The sequence below is a fragment of the Erpetoichthys calabaricus genome, chromosome 9 (genome assembly GCF_900747795.2).
Source record: "Erpetoichthys calabaricus chromosome 9, fErpCal1.3, whole genome shotgun sequence".
In the NCBI taxonomy this organism is placed as follows: domain Eukaryota; kingdom Metazoa; phylum Chordata; class Cladistia; order Polypteriformes; family Polypteridae; genus Erpetoichthys; species Erpetoichthys calabaricus.
In genome coordinates, this window is record NC_041402.2 from 195,159,434 (window position 1) to 195,174,673 (window position 15,240).

General features: G+C 45.5%; 1 pseudogene; it reads left to right on the forward strand.

Annotated features, from left to right (window-relative positions):
* Positions 1 to 14,449, forward strand: part of LOC114657034 (chloride intracellular channel protein 4-like) — a 30,136-nt pseudogene extending 15,687 nt beyond the window's left edge.
* Positions 14,450 to 15,240: the final 791 nt, after the last annotated feature.

Here is a 15,240-nt window from a genome sequence, read left to right on the forward strand (position 1 = left end):
TTAGCTTTGATTACGGCACGCATTCGCTGTGGCACTGTTTCGATAAGCTTCTGCAATGTCACAAGATTTAGTTCCATCCAGTGTTGCATTAATTTTTCACCAAGATCTTGCATTGATGATGGTAGAGTCTGAACGCTGCGCAAAGCCTTCTCCAGCACATCCCAAAGATTCTCAATGGGGTTAAGGTCTGGACTCTGTGGTGGCCAATCCATGACCTTCTTCCATTGCTCCAGAGTCCAATCTTTATGCTCCCTAGCAAATTGAAGCCTTTTTTTCCGGGTTGCCTCACTGATTAGTGGTTTTCTTACAGCTACACAGCTGTTCAGTCCCAATCCCTTGAGTTCCCTTTGCATTGTGCGTGTGGAAATGCTCTTACTTTCACTATTAAACACAGACCTGAGTTCTACTGTTGTTTTTCTTCGATTTGATTTCACCAAACGTTTAAGTGATCGCCGATCACGATCATTCAGGATTTTTTTTCCGGCCACATTTCTTCCTCAAAGACGATGGGTCCCCACTATCCTTCCAGTTTTTAATAATGCGTTGGACAGTTCTTAACCCAATTGTAGTAGTTTCTGAAATCTCCTTAGATGTTTTCTCTGCTTGATGCATGCCAATGATTTGACCCTTCTCAAACAGACTAACATCTTTTCCACGACCACGAGATGTGTCTTTCGACATGGTTGTTTAAGAAATGAGAAGCAACTCATTGCACCAGTTGGGGTTAAATAACTTGTTGCCAGCTGAAAGATAATCGCCCATGCAGTAATTATCCAATAGGAGGCTCCTACCTATTTGCTTAGTTAAATCCAGGTGGCGACTTTTTTTTTGGCCAGGCAGTGTGGTTATAATTATATATACTGAAAGTGCAAATAACAAGAAAGTACAAATGCTCTGTCTCTCTATCTCTCTATACTGGAAATGTATAAAACAAAGCAATGACTCAATAAAGTTCTATATACTAACCCAAAGGAGGACCTCTAGGTCACTCTACCCTCCATACTGAAATGCTGTACAAGTCATTGCTGTTCCTTGTACCATAGTTGGACTTTGGAACCAGAAAAGAGATGTCTCCTATCAAGAGAGTCTAGCAGGATGCCTGAGGATACTGCTACAGTACCAACCTACCCTAGGAGCAAAGGACATGTACAGTATATAATAATGATAATAATACATTTTATTTAATAGGCGCCTTTCTTATCACTCAAGGTCACCTTACAATAAAATTAAACAATATTAGTAAAATAAAAACAAGAGAATGATAAATCACAAAGCAATAATTAGCAAACAAACAAAGATAACAGGCAGTAACAGTGCAAAATTCACAGTTGGTATGCCAGTTTGAAAAGATTAGTTCTGAGGGCAGTTTTAAACTGTGTTATTGAATCGAGCTGACGGATATGAGAGGGAAGAGAATTCCCGAGTTGAGGAGCTTGAGAGACGCTCGAGCTCTCATTGAACAGAATTTGATGTGCGTTACAGAAAGTCGAGCTGCAGATGACGATCTGAGTGAGTGAGAGGAGTGTAAGTCTGGAGGAGATCAGTGAGGTTGTGGAGAGCTTTAAAGGTTAAGAGCGGTATTTAGTATTGTAATCGGTAGTTAACAGGGAGCCAGTGAAGTAGAGAGAGAATCGGTGTAATATGTTCAGTGGATTTAGAACAGCAGGTTATTATCCTGGCAGCAGAATTTTGAAGAAGTTGTAAGCGATGGACACGTTTTTGTGGGATGCCAGATAGAATAGCATTACAGTAATCTATAGGTGAGATGACTCGGGCATTAACCAATACTTCATTACTGTGTTCGTAAGAACAGGATGAAGTCTAGAAATGCTTCGGAGATGGAAGAAGGCAGTCTGAGAAATGTTACTTATATGGGAGGAAAAAGAGAGAGTACTGTCAAGAATAACTCCCAGGCTCTTAACTTGGGAAGAGATGTTTGTGTTAATATTGTTAATTAAAATAGAAGAATGGTTAACCTTGACAAGTGTATATATGCTAGGGGGCTCTGCCCGCTGCTTGCTTCGCTCGCCAACCCCTGGGCAGGCACTAAGCACCAGCCACTTTGTGGCTCTGCCGCTCGCGTTTGGGGAAGCGGATGTACAATTTAAACAGATTGCTGTTTTCATGGGAATTGTTACATATGCATAATAGAATGAACTATTTTACATTACAGCGAGTAATTAACCGTAGTAAAAAATAGTTAAACATAATAGATTGAAAGAAAATTATGTTTCATGTTGTGTTAGAGGTATTCATTGTGTTATACGTATTTATTCTATTTGGCTTTGAAATTAACAAACAAATATTTTAAAATTTTAAAACTTCAGTAAAAACAATTTTTTGAATTAACTTTTTGTCAATATAGCATTAAATTTTGATTCTGTGTTTGGATCCACATCGTGACAACTGAACGTATAACTGCCTGTGAGTGAATTTCATTTCTTTCTCTCTAATAAATAAAATGACTTTTTCGAATGTTTGTCCCTGTGATTTGTTAATTGTCATAGCAAAAGCTATTCTAATGGGAAACTGTAAATGTTTTAATATGAATGGCATATCAAGATCTCTTTTGGTGTCTCATGTTTGATGGACTCCATTACCTTTCTTGTCGCCTGTTAAAATTTTACATGTCAGAATTGTTTGACCAATTTTGAATACAACTAATCTTGTCGTATTGCATAGCCCGTCACTCAGACACAAATTATGCAATAACATTACGATACATCCTTCTTTCAACAGTAATTCAGCCGGTGGGAGACCTGACGGTGTTAACGGTTGTAGATATTCTTCGTGATATTGTAAGTTGATGTTTTCATCTTCCACACCATCACCACCAACTGTTTCAGCAGAGTCTAGTGATAACGCATTTAAGCAATTTGCCGTGTAACCGATCGACAATTTTCACGTTAATCCGTTTGACTTCATCGTTTCTCGGTACTAGGATTGCTGGTGAACTCATTTCTTCTGTTGAAGTTCTTCAATAAGATTTGGACATAATACGTCTTCTTTAATTGGGAACTTAAAGTGAGGAAAACATAAAAATGTATAAGAGCTCAGAGCGCAGGAACTGAGTCTGTCAAAAGCATTCACACCAATGAGAGATGAGAGGGTGTGGCTGAATATGATTGAGAGGAGGGCGGGACTTGAAAAAATTTCTTGCCAATAGTCTCGTCTCAAGATTTTCTTTTATATTAGATACTAGGGGGCTCCGCCCCCTGCTTGCTTCGCTCGCCGACCCCTGGTGTTGAGAAATTACAAAGAGTGTGATGTATGAATGAGATATAGCATAGTGTGAAGGTGTAGATGACGCATATAGGAAGCAAATAAAGTTGTCCATGTCCAAAAACGGGCTCAGAGAGGTAGATGCTAACTTTGCCTATGGTTTGTCCTTGTGATTTGTTGATGGTCATGGTCAAGGCAGGTTTAATGGGGAACTGTCGCCGTTTAAAGTGTAAAAGGTAATTCCAGGTCAGAAGTTGTAAAGTTAATTGTAGGAATTAGAACAGTATTTTTAGCATGTGATTCTGTAAGAAGTTTTGCTTTAATAACATTGTGTGGCATGGTGTTGGCGACTAAACGTGTGCCATTGCATAAACCCTGTTTAGTGTTAAGGTTTCTTAATAGCATGATTATTGTTCCGTTTTTAAGGCTAAGATTGTGTTGTGGTAATCCAGCTGGGTTAATAGTGTTCAGATATTCTAAGGGGAAATTAAGATGGTCATTGTCGTCATCAGAGTCAACTTTGTCAGAGCTTAGAAAGAGCCGTGCCTCTCCAGGAAGTAATGAAATGACCTGGTTATTAATGTGATCAACATTGTTCGTTGTGTTAAAAGGGGTATTTGGTGTAATGAGATTGTTGTTCCAAATATCTCCATAACTCTTTTGAAAGCAATGCCAATTGTCTGCGTATTTTAAGGTGGACTGAAGAATAGCCGAGCGCATGGCATGTGGAACAATAGCTAAGCACTGTGTAAAATCTCCTAATAAAAGTACCTTTCCTCCAAAGGGAATATTATTATTCATCAACGTTTGTAGAAGTTTATCAATGGTGTTGAGTAAGTGACTGGATGCCATTAGATGCAAAAGCAAATGAACTATTGTAGGATCTAATGCAGTTCATAAAGTTTTTACTTTCAGGTACTTCGTTAGTTAGAAGCTTCTGTAGATATGCAGGATATGAATGTAAAGGAGGCAGTCAAATTTGACCCTTTTGACAATAACGTGTAAATTCATTACTTGTATTGCCAGTTGTTTCTTAAGGGAAGTTAAGTGAATGACAATGATTGCAAATGACATTCATTAATCCCAATGAATTTTCATGAATAGTGGACTCATTATTGAACGCGTTGTGAGCTAACTGGCGCAATCGTTTAGCAGGTGTCTGTCGTTGATGTCCTTGACGTGTATGTTTTGTCTGTGCTGTTTGAGAGGCGCGTCGTTGTATGTGCAGGATTTGGGACGTGCTATTCTGGAGCTGTAATCGATTTGCCTGTGCTGTGTGAGAAGCCCGTTGCAGTTTACGGCGTTCATTGTTTGTATTGAGCCTTGCCCGTTTTTGTATGTCGGTTAGTTGACCGACATGTATTGTTTTTTTTCATGCGGGTTCGTGTGTTTGGTCCCGTCACTCGAGCCGTATCGTTTTGTACCCGTGAGCGTGAATTCATGACTTGTTTGTTCTTCAGCGTTAGAAATATGGATAAGTAATAAGGAGGATCGCACTCACTGTTAATATGGAGCCTTTTCTGTGGTTGAACGGTTAATAGTGCATCAGTGTAATGAGATCGACCTATGCTGCATAATTTGAATGTGTTCAGATGACGTATATTTAATACGGACGGTTCGTTCAGTAATGGGGCTTTGTGTCTCATTTCTCATTTATGTTAGTGTGGTCGTGGGTCCGAATCCTGCTTTTTGTGTATGTTTCGTGTGCTATGTCCGTAGTCTGTCCCGTTTCGTGTCCAATGGGTTTGTGAGGCGCTCGCGTCTGACTTCTTTTTTTTTTGTGTGCTAGGGGGCGTTGCCTCACTTTATTTTATCTCTGTTAGTGGAGGGGGTGTTTGTGTGTCGTGGGTCTCAATTCTCTTCTTTGTGTGTATTCCGTTTCGTGTGCCATGGGCTTCGTGCGGCGCCGGCGTCTGACTCCTTTTTTCTGTGTGCTATGGGCGCCTCATTTCTTATTTTACGTTGCTTTGCATCCGGTTTCCGTTGCTTGGGAGGGGGGTTTTGTGGGGGGCGCCTGCGCAGTACGTCTTTTGTGTCCACGGCCCATGGCCGGATGTCCCTGCGTCCATCTGGTTTACCATTCTCGGTTAGTAATATGGATAGATGCTGTATACATGTGTGTATAATATATATTTAATTTCTGTCTGTTAGAGCATCACCCATTTCTACAAAGCTTTGCAGTTATTTCTGGTATAGTCTAACTCTGAATATAAGCTAATAAATTTTCAAATTTTGTACATATAAATATCTTCAAAAAATATACTAAGACAACCTCCCTGAAAGTTACCATTACCTGAAATGCCACATGAACAGCACTACATATCCATTAGATAAGTGTGCCTTGTGGAATTGTCCAGACAGAATGGCAGCTTATTCAAGGACAATCTCCCTCATCTTATTCAGTATCTTATTCCTATTCTTCTTCTTATCTATAGTGTAATGGCGACGCACCGAAACGTGTGGGGGCTGAATACAGATAGAGAACAGCTGACATCACCAGGAAGTGTATCGTTTGCTGTGTTCAGAGACAGTCACGATGTGGCTGATGTGATAAGGAGTTATATGAGCGCCGACCCGACACAGACTGACACTGGAAGCACCCGTAAAATAAATAAACTTTTTATTTTTCTTCACTTGGGGGCCATGTCTTCCCTGTGTCCCTGAGGCACAACACAGTCCCACACTAAGCACAAACACAAAGCGCAAACACAAATAAACTCCTCTTCTTTCTTCTCCACCACTCCTCCCGGCAAGCGTTGTCTCCCTCCTCCCGACTCTGGCTTCCCGAGTGTTGGTTGCTGGCTCCCTTTATAGCCCACCTGGAAGCACCCCAGGTGTTTGATGACCTGCATCCGGCTGCACTTCCGGGTGTGACGGAAGAACCCCCCCCATATGGGCTCCCCCTGGTGGTGGCCATGGAGCCCAACAGGGCTGACTTCCGATATTCCATGCCTGTGGCCCCGATGCAACCCAGGGGGGCAGCCACCAAGCGTTCCGGTTATTCCCCCAGATCATGTACAGAAGGGGCGTCCTGGCTGGGCATGGGCCCCTGGCCATCCGCCACACTGACAACATAGACTTCCCAGTTTAGCTCGTGGTACAAAGAGGTCTCTTCTGAGGCAGATGTTGTGGGTTTGCAGCTGGCCACTGGAATCTTCAAACTGAAATGCTTTATGGTGTGAGTCCGTGGCAGTTCATTTGGTGACGAGGATGGGATTTGCACTGTGGACAGGTGGAGTGGAGTAGTGAAACTGCACAGAAAAAGGTGGGAACTGAGATAGGGAGAGGTCAGCTGACATCACCAGGAAGTGCAACGTCTCAGTGTGGATGTCATTGCAGTTACTCCATTAGCTCACGCAACAAGGAGGTTGCTTCTAAGCCAGATGCTGCAGGTTTGTGGCTGGCCACACGCAGTGTAAGTCTTTGAAGTGAGATGGTTTGTGATGCGAGTCCACAGCATTTCATACATATACAGAAAAACTGAATTTCTGTCTATCTGTTCAACAAATCTTTGCAATTATTACCAGTTTAATCTAACTTTGAATACAGGGTAATATCATTTAAGAGTTTCTATGTATAAATATCTAGAAAAAATAAAAATGGAGAAAACGGCCATTGCCATATTTGATTGACCTTTGCACCCTTTAACCTCAACATCTTCAGAACACAACATGACAGTGAAGTGATTTTTCCGTTAAAAGAATTAGAGGAGGGTGTGTGTACCTGTTGACTCCCATTTGTTTGGTACGACTCCGGTGCATTCTGTATCAACAAGATAGCAAAAACAATTCATAAAGACCTGAGCAAACAATTACAAAATACATTTAATGCAGAAAAGTGCTACATGAGAGAAAAGGGAATTGTTAAATGTACACTCAAGATGGGAGACACCATCTCAAAGGTAGAAACCTCTGAACAGGACCGAAAAGAACAGGAAGCAGAGGGTGATGGTGTGAGGAACCTCATCAGAACTGGCCGATGTTAAGAGTGGTGACCAGCAGGGGGCAGTGCTAGGGCCGCTGCTATTTTAAATTTCTATAAATGATTTAGATAGGAATATAAGTAACAAGCTGGTGAAGTTTGCAGATGATACCAAGATAGGTGGATTAGCAGATAATTTGGAATCTGTTATATCATCACAGAAGGACTTGGGCAACATACAGGCTTGGGCAGATTTGTGGCAGATGAAATTTAATGTCAGTAAATGTAAAGAATTACACATAGGGAGTAAAAATGTGAGGTTTGAATACACAATGGGCGGTCGTAAAATCGAGAGTCCACCTTATGAGAAGGATTTAGGAGTCATAGTGGACTCTAAGCTATTGACTTCCTGACAGCGTGCAGAAGCCATTAAGAAGGCTAACAGAATATCAGGTTATATAGCGCCTTGATGTGTGGAGTACAAGTCCAAGGAGGTTCTGCTCAGGCTTTATAACACACTTGTGAAGGCCTCATCTGGAGTCCTGTGTGCAGTTTTGGTCTCCAGGCTACAAAAAGGACATAGCAGCACTAAAGAAGGTCCAGAGTAGAGCGACTAGGCTGATTCCAGGGCTACAGGGGTTGAATTATGAGGAAAGATTAAAAGAGCTGAGCCTTTTACAATGTAAGCAAAAGAAGATTAAGAGGTGACATGATTGAAGTGTTTAACATTATGAAGGGAATCAGTCCAGTGGATCAAGTCTGTTATTTTAAAATGAGTTCATCAGGAACACGGGGACACAGCTGGAAACTTGTGAAGGGTAAATTTCGCACAAACAAACATTAGGAAGTTTTTCTTTACACAAAGAATGATGGACCCTTTAGAATAAGTGATCAAGTAGTGTGGTGGACAGTAAGACTTGAGGGACTTTCAAAACTCGACTTGATGTTTTTTTGGAACAAATAAGTGGAGAGGACTGGCAAGCTTTGTTGGGCTGAATGTGTTCTAATGTTCTAAAGATTAACAATGAGGTGAAAATCTCATCATTTAAGCAAAATCATTAAGAATCCACTTTTATGTCCTTATGTGTCTGCAAACTCATTTCCCGAAATGAATGCCCTTCTTCCTTTTTCCTTCCTGCTGTAGGGCCCCCGAATTCTTGAAGAGCATTGCCCCGGGAACTCAACCTCCCTTCCTGATGTATGATGGGGAACTGAAGACAGACAGCAATAAGATTGAGGAGTTCCTGGAGGCCACCCTGGCCCCTCCTAAGTGAGTGCCAATATCGAGTGTATGGAGCTGAAGGACATGTCTAACTCTGAAAGACCCAGAGCAGTAAACCTGTTTAAGATGGCTTGGGGACCTAATCCAGGTCTTCAGACTTCTCAAAGGCATTGACAAAGTAGATCCAGCCAAATGCCTTCAACTAAACAGTAAACCATGTGGAGTGTAGAGGAAGGGGGAGTTCATTTAGCCAGGAAGTACTTCTTTACCCATTGAGTTGTGGGACAATGGAACTAAACTACCAAGACATGTAGTTAAAGCAGAAACTTTTACAGCCTTTAAGAAGTAACTGGATGAGATTTGGGGAGAGCTTAGCTGTTAACTAAACTAAAGAGCTTGATGGGTTGAATGGTCTCCTCCCGTTTGTAAAATTTCTTATGTTGTTATGCAGGTATCCAAACTCTCCTCCCGCCACAAGGAGAGCAACGAAGCTGGTAATGACATCTTCCACCGATTCTCGGCCTACATCAAGAATCACAGTCCCCAGATGAATGAGTGTAAGTACACCAGCTGGTGAGATGGCCATTCAGTGGTCATGCAGTCCATTGCACATTGCTGATCCGTGGCTTTGAAGCATGCAGGTCAGCAAGTGTCTACTCTCTCCATCTTAAGGTGTAAGTTGTAATTGCTCACACTTGGAATAATATCCACACAGCTCTGGAGAAGAACTTCCTAAAGACCCTGATTAACCTGGACAAGTTTCTAACCACACCGCTTCCTTATGAGCTGGAGCAAAACCCCAACGTTACCGTGTCTCAGCGGCACTTTCTGGATGGCAACGTTCTCACTCTTGCCGACTGTAACCTGCTCCCCAAGCTCCACATTGTGAAGGTGAGTTCGTAAAAGCAGATGTTTGGTGTCATGACACACAATATCCTCTCAGGATAGGTAAGAACGTTGTGCTACATTCATAGGCACTCAAAGGTTGGGGTGTATGGGCACTTTAACAAGACATGGTGCTGTTTGCGATGTCTCCACTCCAGATTTTCCAGGGCCTGTTTCCACACCACATAATACAATACAATACATTTTATTTTTGCATAGCCCAAAATCACACAAGAAGTGCCGCAATGGGCTTTAACAGGCCCTGCCTCTTGACAGCCCCCCAGCCTTGACCCTCTAAGAAGAAAACGAAAAACTCCCAAAAAAAACCTTGTAGGGAAAAAATGGAAGAAACCTCCGGAAAGGCAGTTCAAAGAGAGACCCCTTTCCAGGTAGGTTGGGCGTGCAGTGGATGTCAAAAAGAAGGGGGGGTCAATACAATACAATACACAGAACAGAACAAATCCTCAATACAGTATAAAAATAAAAAATGTACAAGTATGGAGCAGAATTTAACAGTAGGTGATATCCCATAATAAGATTTGGATTTGTTCAGAGTTCTGGAGACCTCAGCCATCAAGCTGCCTCCCCCATTGGCCGTTCCACAGCTGAGTCAGCGCTGGGCCAGATCCGATGAAAGAACCCCTCTACCCCACGATTCCTGCAATCCTTCATCAGGGATGACTTTACCTTAGGCAGGCAAAACAACTTGGCAGGTGGGCACCAAGTGCCACATTTGAGTACAGAGAAGAGAAACAGAATAGGTGAGGGTTAGTAACAAATTCTGTATCATCGTGTTACTTCTGTTTTAGTGCTAATGACTGACAACAGAGATGCAGTCTGCACAGTTAATCAGCAGCTCTAGTCAGGGTGTGCTAAACTGAAGTAGTGAGTCTTGAAAGCTGAGACCGAAGGGGCACCTCTTATAGTAGCAGGCAGACCACTCCACAGTTTAGTGGCCCTGTAACTAAATGCTCGACATAATCTATCACACCCAAGTAATTGCACTACACATCAAGCTATAAAGCCCATGTTACAACACACATCCATCCATCCATCCTCTTCCACTTATCCGAGGTCGGGTCGCTGGGGCAGCAGCTTGAGCAGAGATGCCCAGACTTCCCTCTCCCTGGCCACTTCTTCTAGCTCTTCCGGGAGAATCCCAAGGTGTTCCCAGGCCAGCCGAGAGACATAGTCCCTCCAGCGTGTCCTGGGTCTTCCCCGGGGCCTCCTCCCGGTTGGACGTGCCCAGAACACCTCACCAGGGAGGCGTCCAGGAGGCATCCTGATCAGATGCCCGAGCCACCTCATCTGACTGCTCTCGATGCGGAGGAGCAGCGGCTCTACTCTGAGCTTCTCACCCTATCTTTAAGGGAGAGCCCAGACACCCTGCGGAGGAAACTCAATTCAGCCGCTTGTATTCGCGATCTTGTTCTTTCAGTCACTACCCATAGTTCATGACCATAGGTGAGGGTAGGAACATAGATCGACCGGTAAATTGAGAGCTTTGCCTTATGGCTCAGCTCCTTTTTCACCACGACAGACCGATGCAGAGCCCGCATTACTGCGGATGCCGCACTGATCCGCCTGTCGATCTCACGCTCCATTCTCCTCACTCGTGAACAAGACCCCGAGATACTTGAACTCCTCCACTTGAGGCAGGATCTCGCTCCCAACCCTGAGACGGCACTCCACCCTTTTCCGGCTGAGGACCATGGTCTCGGATTTGGAGGTGCTGATTCCCATCCCAGCCGCTTCACACTCATCTGCGAAACGATCCAGAGAGAGCTGAAGATCACGGCCTGATGAAGCAAACAGGACAACATCATCTGCAAAAAGCAGTGACCCAATCCTGAGTCCACCAAACCGGACCCCCTCAACACCCTGGCTGCGCCTAGAAATTCTGTCCATAAAAGTTATGAACAGAATCGGTGACAAAGGGCAGCCCTGACAGAGTCCAACTCTCACTGGAAACGGGTTCGACTTACTGCCAGCAATGCGGACCAAGCTCTGGCACCGATCGTACAGGGACCAAACAGCCCTTATCAGGGGGTCTGGTACCCCATACTCTCGGAGTACCCCCCACAGGATTCCCCGAGGGACACGGTCGAACACCTTTTCCAAGTCCACAAAACACATGTAGACTGGTTGGGCGAACTCCCATGCACCCTCCAGGACCCTGCTAAGGGTGTAGAGCTGGTCCACTGTTCCGCGACCAGGACGAAAACCACACTGTTCCTCCTGAATCCGAGGTTCGACTATCCGACGGACCCTCCTCTCCAGAACCCCCCGAATAGACTTTTCCAGGGAGGCTGAGGAGTGTGATCCCTCTGTAGTTGGAACACACCCTCCGGTCCCCCTTCTTAAAGAGGGGGACCACCACCCCGGTCTGCCAATCCAGAGGCACTGTCCCTGATGTCCATGCGATGTTGCAGAGACGTGTCAACCAAGACAGTCCTACAACATCCAGAGCCTTTAGGAACTCCGGGCGTATCTCATCCACCCCCGGGGCCCTGCCACCAAGGAGTTTTTTGACTACCTCGGTGACCTCAGTCCCAGAGATGGGGGAGCCCACCTCCGAGTCTCCAGGCTCTGCTTCCTCATTGGAAGGCATGTTATTGGGATTGAGGAGGTCTTCGAAGTACTCCCCCCACCGACCCACAACGTCCCGAGTCGAGGTCAGCAGCGCACCATCCCCACCGTATACAGTGTTGACACTGCACTGCTTCCCCCTCCTGAGACGCCGGACGGTGGACCAGAATCTCCTCGAAGCCGTCCGAAAGTCATTCTCCATGGCCTCCCCAAACTCCTTCCATGCCCGAGTTTTTGCCTCAGCAACCACCGAAGCCGCATTCCGTTTGGCCTGCCGGTACCTATCAGCTGCCTCCAGGGTCCCACAGGACAAAGGGACCGGTAGGACTCCTTCTTCAGCTTGACGGCATCCTTCACCGCCGGTGTCCACCAACGGGTTCGGGGATTGCCGCCACGACAGGCACCGACCACCTTACAGCCACAGCTCTGGTCAGCCGCCTCAACAATAGAGGCACGGAACATGGCCCATTCGGACTCAATGTCCCCCACCTACCTCGGGATGTGGTCGAAGTTCTGCCGGAGGTGGGAGTAGAAGCTACTTCTGACAGGGGGCTCTGCCAGACGTTCCCAGCAGACCCTCACAACACGTTTGGGCCTACCAGGCCTGACCGGCATCCTCCCCCACCATCGAAGCCAACTCACCACCAGGTGGTGATCAGTTGATAGCTCCGCCCCTCTCTTCACCCGAGTGTCCAAGACATGTGGCCGCAATTCCGACGACACGACCACAAAGTCGATCATCGAACTGAGGCCTAGGGTGTCCTGGTGCCAAGTGCACATATGAACACCCCTATGCTTGAACATGGTGTTCGTTATGGACAATCAGTGACGGGCACAGAAATCCAATAACAAAACACCGCTCGGGTTCAGATCGGGGGGGCCATTCCTCCCAGTCACGCCCTTCCAGGTCTCACTGTCATTGCCCATGTGAGCATTGAAGTCTCCCAGCAGAACGAGGGAGTCCCCAGAAGGTATGCCATCTAGCACCCCCTCCAGGGACTCCAAAAAGGGCGGGTACTCCGAACTGCTGTTCGGTGCATACGCACAAACAACAGTTAGGACCCGTCCCCCCACCCGAAGGCGAAGGGAGGCTACCCTCTCGTCTACTGGGGTAAACCCCAATGTACAGGCTCCAAGTCGGGGGGCAATAAGTACAGTATACCCACACCCGCTCGGCGCCTCTCACCGGGGGCAACTCCAGAGTGGTAGAGAGTCCAGCCCCTCTCAAGGAGATTGGTTCCAGAGTCCAAGCCGTGTGTCGAGGTGAGTCCGACTATATCTAGCCGGAACCTCTCAACCTCATGCACTAGCTCAGGCTCCTTCCCCTTCAGGGAGGTGACATTCCACGTCCCAAGAGCCAGCTTCTGTAGCCGAGGATCGGACCGCCAAGGTCCCCGCCTTCGGCCACCACCCAACTCACACTGCACCCGACCTCCTTGGCCCCTCTCATAGGTGGTGAGCCCATGGGAAGGCAACACACAACCCCTCATTACTAAAGCCTCATCCTGTCCCACCCATCACACTGCCACCTGTCATGCTGCATACTCACGGCTGCTACACAACACTTCCAGTAGTGTGTTTCAGTAGAATCCCACCTGGGCACTTACCATATACCTGCACATCTTCAATGGCATGCTGTGCTCCGCTTTAGAGTAAAATTACTTCTCTTACTCCTGGACAGGTGGTGTGCCAAAAGTACCGCAATTTTGTTATCCCAAGCATGCTGTCAGGACTTAAGCGCTACCTGGACAATGCGTACAAGAGAGAGGAGTTCAGCAACACCTGTCCTGCAGATGAAGAGATCCTGTCAGTCTACTCCACTTTCGCTCACTACCTAAAGTAGGAGATGTGATGATCAACAGGCTGGTGGCCAGATGGACTGCCCCCCCTTACACCACCCCTGCGCTTCACTGCTGTGTTTTCATTTTCTCACTTAGGGTTGTGTTTCCTTGTCTGTATAAACAGTTGCCAACCTCCATAAGTCAACAGACCACCGCTGGATGGAACAGAAAGGCACTCCGAGGATCAGATTTGGGAGCGGTGACTTTTGTGGGCCCTTTTCGCTCCCCACTTGTGAAGAAGTGGACAATGCGCTGCTCTTTATAGTAAAGCTGGACTTTGCACACATATTTGTTTGAAGGAAGGATGTTTGAAAGACCCCCTTCATCACTTGTCAGCTAAGCTCAGCTGGTAGTAGCTGTTCTCTCCACTCTCATCATTTGTCAGATGGCGTGTGCTTCTTCTTCAGTGCTTGTTCGTCAGTTGTCATCATTAGTGGGCTCTTTGCTCATAGATGCCACTGCTTTCAGATGGACACCCCCACAGACGAGCCTGACTCCACTTTGTCCGACTTGTCTTGCCACGCCTGCTCTTCCAACCTGTCCCGCTTCCTTCTCCTTTGCCACTCATTTCAGTCTTTTGTTATATAGCTCCTTACACAATGCGCAATATCACAATTGACGAGTTCTGTGCTGCAGCTGTCTTTTATTCATTTTGTCGTTGTTATTAATATTATTATTGTTGTTCATCAGCTGACTTTTTATATGCCTAATGTACAGATGTTTATTGCTAAAAGGGAAGAAAGAATTAAAAATCACACAACTTGACAAATGGGCCTAATGACGTTTTACTTGTGACTTGTTTATTAGGGCCAACTGGTAGCCTGCCGGAGTTCGGCCAGACACCCCGTCCCAATGTGTGAATAGTAATCTGTCCTAGTCGGTGTGGTTGGCATTGTGGCCGGAGAGGAGAGTAGGGAGGGTGGGGTTATTAAGATGTCATCCTGGGAGGCACATTTGGGTATGTAGGGAGGGCAACTAAATGCCAAGTGCTAAGCTAAAACTTTATTGTTTCAGTTTTCATTGATTGGGTAGGTGGCCATTTTGGGTGAGCACTAAGCAGCAAGTAAGGAGGGATTAACAAAATGGTGCAATTGAACACTAGGAGGTTTAGTTTCCTGAAGACCTTAGACCAGGGGTCTCAAACTCCAGGCCTGGAGGGCCGCAGTGGCTGCAGGTTTTCATTCTAACCCTCTTCCTACTCAGTGACCAGTTTTCGCTGCTAATTAACTCCTTTTCCTGTTCATTTTAATAGCCCTGTTTTTAAGGATTCAGTCCTCGCAATTGATTTGTTTCTTCATTAAATAACAGCCAAACAGAAATGAGATGTGAGACGAGACAACAGGTGACCAGCTAAGTTGGGGCTTCAGACTCCAACCAGTCTCTTAATGAGGAGCCGATTCTTGCTGTTAATTAAACCCATTCTTTAATTCCACAGCGTATTGCTGCTCTCATTCTACCAGAGCAGACATTTACAAAACTGTTGATTTTTCAGTTTTTTCTAAGAACACCGTCAAGATGTTTTGGTGACCTTCACCTTTCTTTATATATATATATATATAT